At 39.7% G+C, this 10,953-nt stretch overlaps 1 pseudogene; it reads left to right on the top strand.

Annotated features, from left to right (window-relative positions):
* Positions 1–2,680: 2,680 nt before the first annotated feature.
* On the top strand, positions 2,681–5,820 carry LOC138092134 (olfactory receptor 56B4-like; annotated as a pseudogene).
* The last annotated feature ends 5,133 nt before the right edge of the window (positions 5,821–10,953 follow it).

Here is a 10,953-nt window from a genome sequence, read left to right as displayed (position 1 = left end):
TGGAGTGGGTTGCCATTTATCATTTGGTAAATATACTAATTCAATTAGTATTGGCATTAAAAACAGAAAACTGACTGGTCATGCAATGATCCTTGAATATATGTTTGAATTTATTATTTGACCCAAAAAAACACATTGCAATAAATGGGAATGTTTATTTACTGAACAGTGCTGCAACAATGAGTTAGCTATCTGTTGTTCAGTCACTGTCATGTCTGACTCTTTGTGACCCCATGGACTGCAACATTCCAAGCTTCCCTGTCTTTCACCATCTCCCAGAGCTTGCTCAAACTCATGTCCGTTGAGTCAGTAATGCCATCTGACTAACTCATCCTCTGTTGTCCCCTTCTCCTCCCTCCTTCAATCTTTCCTTGTGTCAGGGTCTTTTCTAATGAGTCAGCTCTTCGCATCAGGTGGCCAAAGTATTAGAGCTTCAGCTTCAACCTCAGTCCTTCCAATGAATATTCAGGACTGATTTGCTTTATGGTCCAAAAGGACATTTTGGAAACTCAGCTTTCTTTATGGCCTAAATCTTACATTCATACATGACTACTGGAAAAACCATAGCTTTGACTAGATGGACCTTTGTCGACAAAGTAATGTCTCTGCTTTTTAATATGCTGTCTAGGTTGGTCATAACTTTTCTCCTAAGGAGCAAGCATCTTTTAATTTCATGGCTGCAGTTACCATCTGCAGTAATTTTGTAACCCCCAAAAATAAAGTCTGTCACTGTTTCTACTGTTTCCCCATCTATTTGCCGTGAAGTGATGGGACCAGATGCCATGATTTTAGTTTTCTGAATGTTGAGTTTTAAGCCAACTTTTTCACTCTCTTCTTTCACTTTCATCAAGAGGCTCTTTAGTTCTTCTTTGCTTTCTGCCATAAGGGTGGTGTCATCTGCATATCTGAGGTTATTGATATTTCTCCTGGCAATCTTGATTCCAGCTTATGTTTCATCCAGCCCAGCGTTTCTCATGATGTACCCTGCATCATGATGCAGATGGGTTGTACATAAAGCCATATACATAAAGGATGGGCTGTACATAAAGCCAAAATAGAAAATTACCTAAAGTAAGTAAATGGGGGGAAAAGATCTTTTAAAATGTTAAAGTTAAAAAACAGGCAAAGTTCACAAAACAGTGATGAAAAAGGTAAACCAAAATTATAATATCTATTTTTACTTATTCTAATAATAAAGATTTTTTAATTGAAAATTTTAATTATGGCATGGATGTGGTGATATAGACACTCATAAGCAAATTCTGGATGTGTAAAGTACTATTGTATATCTATGAAGCAACATTTCAGTGTCTGTCAAAAATAAAAAGCCGATATTGTCATAAAGGGGTAAAAAAACCTCTTTGAAAGACAGTTTAGCAATTATTTTTTTTGGTCCATTTCACCCAGTAATGTGGAAATTATGGATAAACTTACATATATGCTTAAATATATATGAACAGTAATTTTATTGGATCATGTTTTACCATAGGAAATACTGGGAAAAAATTGAATGTCTTTCAAAAGTTCTTATTAAGATATCGGACATTTACGTGGTACAAAATCATGCAACTTAGCAATGGGGCATATCTATAACATGATATGGAGTGGTCTCTGAGACACTTTAAAAAAAAAAAAGAACATGAAACAAAAAGAAGAGGATGATTAGTATGCTAACATTTGTTCTTCTCTTTTATGGGAAAATATATATAAAAACTAAAGGTGCAAAAACTATCTCTAGAAAGATTCCCCAAGAACTGGTATTACTGGCTGCCTCTGGTGAAAGAGAAGGGATTTGGGAGGCCCAAACACAGGAGTCTTACTTTCCATTGTTTTACTTTTTAATGTTATTTGATTTTTTTTTTTACTATCTGAATGTGTAACACTAAGAATATAAAAATACTATTAAAAGTAAAATTTTAAGATGTCTATGCCCTTTCCCAGGTAACTCAGTAGTAAAGAATCTGCCTGCCAATGCAGGAACCACAGAAGACTAGGGTTCCATCCCCGGGTTGGGAAGATCTCCTGGAGGAGGAAATGGCAACCCACTCCAGCATTCTTGACTGGAAAAACCTATGGACAGAGGCTGCAGCCCATGGGGTTGCAAAGAGTCAGACACAACTGAGTCACTGAGCACACACACATGATATGCTCTTTGTACATATCACCTTTGTATCATTTCTTAAATTCTACTCAAAGGAAATAATCTGAAAAGTAAAATACTGCTGAGTAATATATGAAAGAGCCAAATATAGAAATACAGAAATTGAGATTTCACATGGCTTTTAATACTTAAATTCATGGTTCATTCATTCATCCATGCAATAAATTTTTACTGCCTATTTTATGTCTTAGAGCATACTACTAAGAGACAAAGGCAAGATACAAAATTATTTTATAAGATATAAATTTCTTAAATATAAAGCAAAAAATGGGGGTAAAACAAATATTAATATTTGTTATCTGTTAGATAACAGATAACTGGTTATTGTTGATATATTTGGCCATGTAGACATACAAGTAGTGATGACAAATAGGTATTCAAATATTTCTGTTTAGAATCAACTTGGGCTTTCTTTATTGCTCTTCTGTGGAATATTTCCCAGAGCCAAAAAAAAAGTTGAAGGTCATGCATGAATAAAAGAAACTGTGTCATTGATGGCAGTCCCTGATCAGGACTCGAATGGGTGAATTTAACTCAGATGACCATTACATCTACTACTGCGGGCAGGTATCCCTCAGAAGAAATGGAGTAGCCATCATGGTGAACAAAAGAGTCCAAAATGCAGTACTTGGATGCAATCTCAAAAACGACAGAATGATCTCTGTTCCTCTCCAAGGCAAACCATTCAATATCACAGTTATCCAAGTCTATGCCCCAACCAGTAACGCTGAAGAAGCTGAAGTTGAACGGTTTTATGAAGACCTACAGGACATACCAAGGGAACATTTCATGCAAAGATAGGCTCGATAAAGGACAGAAATGGTCTGGACCTAACAGAAGCAGAAGATATTAAGAAGAGGTGGCAAGAATACACGGAAGAACTGTACAAAAAAGATCTTCATGACCAAGATAATCACGATGATGTGATCACTAATCTAGAGCCAGATATCTTGGAATGTGAAGTCAAGTGGGCCTTAGAAAGCATCACTATGAACAAAGCTAGTGGAGGTGATGAAATTCCAGTTGAGCTGTTTCAAATCCTAAAAGATGATGGTGTGAAAGTGCTGCACTCAATATGCCAGCAAATTTGGAAAACTCAGCAGTGGCCACAGGACTGGAAAAGGGCAGTTTTCATTCCAATCCCAAAGAAAGGCAATGCCAAAGAATGCTCAAACTACCACACAATTGCACTCATCTCAGACGCTAGTAAAGTAATGCTCAAAATTCTCCAAGCCAGGCTTCAGCAATACGTGAACCATGAAATCCCTGATGTTCAAGCTGGTTTTAGAAAAGGCAGAAGAACCAGAGATCAAATTGCCAACATCCACTGGATCATGGAAAAAGCAAGAGAGTTCCAGAAAAACATCTATTTCTGCTTTATTGACTATGCCAAAGCCTTTGACTGTGTGGATCACAATAAACTGTGGACGATTCTGAAAGAGATGGGAATACCAGACCACCTGACCTGCCTCTTGAGAAATCTGTATGCAGATCAAGAAGCAACAGTTAGAACTGGACATGGAACAACAGACTGGTTCCAAATAGGAAAAGGAGTACGTCAAGGCTGTATATTGTCACCCTGCTTATTTAACTTCTATGCAGAGTACATCATGAGAAACGCTGGACTGGAAGAAACACAAGCTGGAATCAAGATTGCCGGGAGAAATATCAATAACCTCAGATATGCAGATGACACCACCCTGATGGCAGAAAGTGAAGAGGAACTAAAAAGCCTCTTGATGAAAGTGAAAGAGGAAAGCGAAAAAGTTGGCTTAAAGCTCAACATTCAGAAAATGAAGATCATGGCATCTTGTCCCATCACTTCATGGGAAATAGATGGGGAAACAGTGGAAACAGTGTCAGACTTTGTGTTTTGGGGCTCCAAAATCACTACAGATGGTGACTGCAGCCATGAAATTAAAAGACACTTACTCCTTGGAAGAAAAGTTATGACCAACCTAGATAGTATATTCAAAAGTAGAGACATTACTTTGCTGACTAAGGTCCGTCTAGTCAAGGCTATGTTTTTTCCTGCGGTCATGTATGGATGTGAGAGTTGGACTGTGAAGAAGGCTGAGCGCCAAAGAATTGATGCTTTTGAACTGTGGTGTTGGAGAAGACTCTTGATAGTCCCTTGGACTGCAAGGAGATCCAACCAGGCCATTCTGAAGGAGATCAGCCCTGGGATTTCTTTGGAGAGAATGATGCTGAAGCTGAAACTCCAATACTTTGGCCACCTCATGCAAAGAGTTGACTCATTGGAAAAGAGTCTGATGCTGGGAGGGATTGGGGGCAGGAGGAGAAGGGGACGACAGAGGATGAGATGGCTGGATGGCATCACGGACTCGATGGACATGAGTCTGAGTGAATTCCGGGAGATGGTGATGGACAGGGAGGCCTGGCGTGCTGCGATTCATGGGGTCGCAAAGAGTCAGACACGACTGAGCGACTGAACTGAACTGAACTGATCAGGACCCTCTGCTGAACTTTCAAATGCAACCTCTTTCTTATTTCAGTTTATGGAGAGCCACCAAGAATAGCATCACTGACTCATTGGACCTGAGTTTGAGCAAGCTCCAGGAGATGGTGAAGGACAGGGAAACTGGCATACTGCACAGTTCATGGGTTTGCAAAGAGTCAGATACGACTGAGTGACTGAACAACAGCCAAGAATAGGGCACCTATCCCATAGATATTTCTACCAGTGTTACCAACAGTTTCAGCCTCCAGATTTCCCAGTTCATCTTGATGGGGCCCCCAAGCACTCGTGATTGGCAGCACTGGCTCTCCCTGCCCCTTGCTATGCTCTACTTTTTAGTCCTTGGTACCAATCTCCTCATCACGATCACCATCCAACATGAGCTCTCACTGCATGAGTCCATGTAACTTTTTCTCTGCATATTGACAGCTGTGGACATTAACCTGGATACCAGCATCATGCCTAAGATTTTGGCTATCTTCTGGTTTGATGCCAAGGCCATTCACCTCCCTAAGTGTTTTGCTCAGATCTGTGCCATCAAATAATTTCTGCTTCATTTGCATGGAATCTACTATCTTCCTCTGCATGGCAATGGACAGATATGCACCATCTCTCACCCCCTTCAATACCTCTCCATAGTCACTAAAAAGTTTTTGGTCAAAGCCACAGGGTTCATGGCGTTCAGGAAGAGCCTGTTGACCATTTCAGTGCCTATACTGGCTGTCCAGAGACGTTAATATTCCAGGAATGAAACTGACCACTGCCTATGCCTAACTTGGGGGTTGCCAACCCGGCTTGTGATGACATCATTGTGAAAAAATTTTACCGACTGATCTTAGCATGGACCCTGACAGGGAGTGACATAGCTCTGGTTTTTTCTTCCCGTACTTTAATCCTTGATTCTGTGCTGAGACTGATATCACCAGAAGTAATGTCAAAAGCTCTGAGCACCTGTAGCGCCCACATCATCCTCATCCTCTTCTTCTACACAGGTGTCATTGTGCTATCTGACATACACCTTGCAGATAAAAAAGCTTCCTATTTTCCCTGTACTCCTCAGTGTGCTACACAACATCGTCCCTCTGCACTCAACCCCGTGATCTATGCACTTAGGATGCATGAGCTCAGACTGAGCATCCAGAGGCTGCTTGGGCTGCATGAAAACGAGTCGACCATTTAACTCCAGTTTACTTCATTTTATTTTTTTAATTTCATTTTTGTCACACCAGGTCTTTGTTGCTTCACACAGGCTTTCTCTAGTTGCTGTGAGAGGAGGCTATTCTTCATTGCCCTGCACAGGCTTCTCATTGCCATGGCTTCTGTTGCTGTGGAGCACCAGCTCTAGGTGTACGGTCCTCAGTAGTTGTGGCACATGGGCTCATTAGCTGTGGCGTGTGGGCCCTTGAGCTTGAGCCTAGAAGTTGTAGCATGGGGGCTTAGTTGTTGCACTACCAAGGAAGTCCAACTCCAGTTTTAGAATGCTATTAAGGTGTTAGGTAAGGACAGAAATTTTAGCTCTCAATACACCTGGGTTGTAATCTGCCTTTATCTCTTACTAGGAACAAAATGGGCAGTAAAATCATGAACACTTGTCAGTCTCACTAATCAAAATACACATAGGAAAGTTATGATAAAATTTCCTATTAATGTAAAATAAGAATAGAAAAAATGTAATGTCCCTGACAGCTGATGCCACCCTGAGATTGATACTCTTTTTAATTTATTTTTAATTGGAAGATAATTGCTTTACAACATGAATCAGCCAGAAGTATACATATGTCCCTTTGCTCTTGAGCCTCCCTCCCTCCTCCCACCCCATCCCACCCTTGTAAGTTGTCACAGAGCACCTGGTTGAGCCCCCTATGTTATACAACAACTCCCCACTAGCTATCTATTTTACCCGTGGTAATACATATGTTTCAGTGCTACTCTCTCAATTCTTCCCTCGCCTCCTTCCCCCGCTATGTCCACATGCTGTCCTCTACGTCTGTGTGAGACTGATCCTCCTATACAGTGAGTAAACTGTAGACTGATAAAAATATACCAAAAACAAATTTGACAAAATCTATCAAATGTTCATGAATGTTCAAATTTGTTTATTCATAACTCTATTTTTATAAAAAAATATCCAGAGGAAATAGTTTAAATGTAAGCAAAAATTTATTCATGAGAAGTTTGTTGTAACATTACTGTTCATAGAAAATGGAGTCTTTAAAAATGTTTATATAAATTTACTTGAACTGTTAGATATTTGTGTTTTTCCTATGTAATTTTCATAACAAGAAAAATTTTAAGTATATGTTTATTAAGAAGGGACAGAGAAAAGTTTTGTACCAGAAAACCTCAATAGCATCAATAATAAGAATTATTCTTAATTAATGGATAATAAGTGTTAAGTACTTCTTATAGGCCAGAAAACTGAGACATACATGTTAGATATTACATTTATGTATACATATATATCATTTGATTTAATACAATGACCCTATGAGGCTGGTACAATATTATTCTCAATTTACAGCTAAGGGAACTGGGGCACTGGGAGTAGGGATATAAAACTTGCCTCTGCCAGTAGTTTTCAAGTGTGAGAGCTGGGATTCAAGATATTGGAAGTTTGATTGCATAACCTTCACACTGTTCTCCCTCTTAGTCTTGCTGTGTTCCAGAATTTCTGCGTGATTTTGAGCAACTTATGAAACCTTACAATGCTTCAGTTCTTTAACTTAAAAGTCATAATAATCAGAAGTTTTAGTTCTCAATAGACCTCGGTTGTAATCTGCCTTTGTCTCTTACCAGGAAAAAAATGCTAGAAATCACAGCATGCTGTGACAATCAGACAATCAAGGGATAATAAAGAAAATGCTTTGAGATATGATACACACATGGAGAAAAAATGGTTGAATTGTGTAGCAAAATTTTCTTCCTAGGAAAGGAAGACAATGGCCCCAGAAATGCCTTAGAAAAGTAGCTCCAAATAACCAATTATTTAAATCTAATTTTATTTTTTGAACATCTAACAAAAATGCACACTTTCACATTCAAGAACTCTGATCCTTGATCATTCTGTATGCTCTCTGTGTTTAGTACAGAACTCCGTACAAGTGTGTGTGTGTACTCACTCAGTTGTGTCCAATTCTTTGTGACCCCATGGACCATAGCCCACCAGGCTCCTCTGTCCATGAGATTTTCCCAGAAAGAATACTAGAATGGGTTGCCATTTCCTCTGCTAGATTCTTAATAAAGACTTTATCCATGATGCAGTGATTCAGAGAAGCATAACACAGTCTGCTGAATCATTTGTATCAAAGAAAATCCCTAGACCACAGTCTGGAAAAAGACCTCAGGAAGTATGCATATGAGTCCACCTCGGAAAACAGCCTCTTGGAAGACAGCACTGGGCTTGAAACAACGTCAGAAACCGTGAGCTCAGCCCACCAGGGAACTAGCTGCTGGGCAGCACAGCAGACCTGCAGGCAGTCAGCCCACCATCTGAGACAGGCCATCCTAAGAGTTACGCCTAGAAACCTACCCAAGAACAAAGGCTACGAACTTCCTCCAAAAGGAATTCCTGCTTCACTATTGTTGGACAGTGGCCACTGATTCAGATCGAAAGCAATTCTACACAATGTGAGTCTATGTGTAGCAGCCCAGATTGCAGACCATTGCCAACAACTGCTGTGGTGATGTGTCTCTCAACTCTTTTAAAAATACATGAACATCCAATATGCAACCTAGAGTCTGGGCAAAATTTCTGACACAACAGAAAGATCAGAGCAGTTAATTATGCTCTCTGCACTCTGCACCATGAATATAAAAAGGTGTGCCTTCTGTTTAATCTTCATAAACTGTGTCTGAAGTTCAGGCATGTAATAAACATTCCTCTGTCATGTTTATTACATTTACTCATTTGTTTTGCTTTATATAAATATAATACTGTCACACTACTTTATTTTTAATTGCTTATTTATCTTTTCTCATGCATTTATTTTCATATCCAGTTGATATTTTAATTTGGGCCTGTCTTTTCAAAACAGCATTAGCTGCATCTTTATTATTTAACCTATTCTGAGAGACTTACCATTTAAGTAGGGAGATTCAACCTAGCCACATTTATCATAATTCCATATTTGTGGTTGCCTTTGTCATCATTTATTTTCATTACGTTTTCTCTTTTTTTTTTTTTTTACTTCTGACTTTTGCTGAATTGATCCATTTCATGAGTGAAAATCACTCAGTCATGTCCAAATCTGGCAACCCCATGGACTCTACAATCCATGGAATTCTCCAGGTCAGAATACTGGAGAAGGTAGCCTTTCCCTTCTCCAGGGGATCTTCCCAACCCAGGGATCGAACACAGACCTTCCGCATTGCAGGGGGATTCTTTACCATCTGAGCCGCAAGGGAAGCCCAAGAATACTGGAGTGGGTAGCCTATCCCTTCTCCAGCGGATCTTCCCGACCCAGGAATCAAACCATGGTCTCCTACATGGCAGGCAGATTCTATACCAACTGAGCTATCAGGGAGGATCTCCCTATATATCTATTTATTTGACTTAGAAGTTTTATCAAATACATCTGTTTGACTGGCTACTATACTCATAACTTTAGGGACACTTTCAACTTTCTATTTTTGTATTATTCCAAATTATATGGTAGTGATTCAGTATTTTTCTTTCTAATACTAAGCTCAAGATAAGAATGTAAAGCATTTTTCTGTCTCTTTTATTCCCTATCAAGCTTCTCACTGGGTATGACATGCAAAGATGACTGCAAAGTCTCCATCCCTCAGACTTTTTTGGAATGTAACCAGGAAATTCCCCACTGAGAAGTTGAATCTAATTACTGCCCACCACCTTGAGCTGGCCTTAGTGAATCACTTACAGCTAATAGACTGTGACAGAAGTCCTGGCCAGGAAAACACATCCAGCATCCACCTGTGCCTCTTGTAATGTTTGGTCCCTAGATGATGCTCCCACTAAAAATCCTGCGATCATGCAAAAAGAAGTCTAAACCACATGACAAGGCCATGGGTAGCTGTTCCAGTCAGCAACCTCAGCTGAGCCCAGCTTTGAAACTGTGTCAGTCCAGGAGCCAAGCCTGTCGAGTGATTCCAACCCTGGGAATTTGATCACCCCCAGCTATTTGAGGCCCCTGAGCTGAGGTTTCAGAAACATGGGGTAGAAAGAAAACCTCTCCACTACACTGTTCTTGAATTCTTGACCCACAGAATCTGAGAGTGATAAAATGGGTATTGTTTTATACTCTGTGCTTGTACAAAGCATAAATAACTGGAACACTGAATTTGCTGAAATCATTTGGAATTTTAGTCTCAAGTCATTGTTAATGATTAATGTAAAACATATCTCTTCTATATAAAAAGTATTTTAGAGCTTTTAGTATAGCTCACAATTACATTAAGAAAATTTATTTTTGTTTCACTGTGAAGCTTTACCAAATTCACTGTTTATAATTTTTTGTATACATTTCCCCAATATATCATTCTCTGTCCAATAAAGAGAGGGAAGCCATATAACCTGAACAGGAAATATTAAATAAAAAGAATTATCAACTATAACAAGGAACTGGAAAATCAAGGGATTGCCTAGAAAGCAGAGAGAACTCTAAAGATTATATAAATAGCAGATATAGGAGCAGCCACTGCCACTAGAGGTGAAATGGATTCTCCAAAGGAAGAGCTCCACTGGGCTGAGATCCAGTCCTTGTTGGAGAGGGTACAGGATGGCACACTGAATGGGAAAGTTGCTGTGACGTTGTGCCAGCAGAACTTGCTAGAAATCCAACTTGCAGGGTGCCAGAGAAAACTGTTCACAAGGAGGTATATTACCAGAGGCATTCTGCTACAAAACCATAACAGGGAGCTTCTAGGAGGGGCTGCTGGCTACCACGTGCTGCATAAGCTGTAGTGGAGTAGTTAATTAGGCTCAGCAAAGCCTGTGGGCACTTAATCACACAAAGATGACTGAATCTCAGTAGGAGAGCTCTGCGGCATTTTAACTAACCTAGGCTCCATCTCTCCTTCTGTGACTCGGTGACATTCCTGAAAAGAGCAGCCTGGGCTCATAGTCCTGGAAGGAGTAGAGCAGACCTTGTTGTCAAAGAATTGTTGTCATTTTTTAACCCAGCTGGTGGCTCCCTGAAAGACAAAAACAATGTGTCTTTGTTTCAGGTAACTCAGAACTCTCCCCAAATAAAGTAGAGGTTATAAAGATATAGTAGAGGTTACTTGAGGGCATTTGGCAAAAATATTTAAACACAAGTGTGTTAGCCTCTGTGATCTGGAAAGGAATGACAGT

Source organism: Capricornis sumatraensis, chromosome 16 (assembly GCF_032405125.1).
Source record: "Capricornis sumatraensis isolate serow.1 chromosome 16, serow.2, whole genome shotgun sequence".
Taxonomy (NCBI): domain Eukaryota; kingdom Metazoa; phylum Chordata; class Mammalia; order Artiodactyla; family Bovidae; genus Capricornis; species Capricornis sumatraensis.
This window is presented reverse-complemented; position numbering and strand designations above follow the sequence as displayed.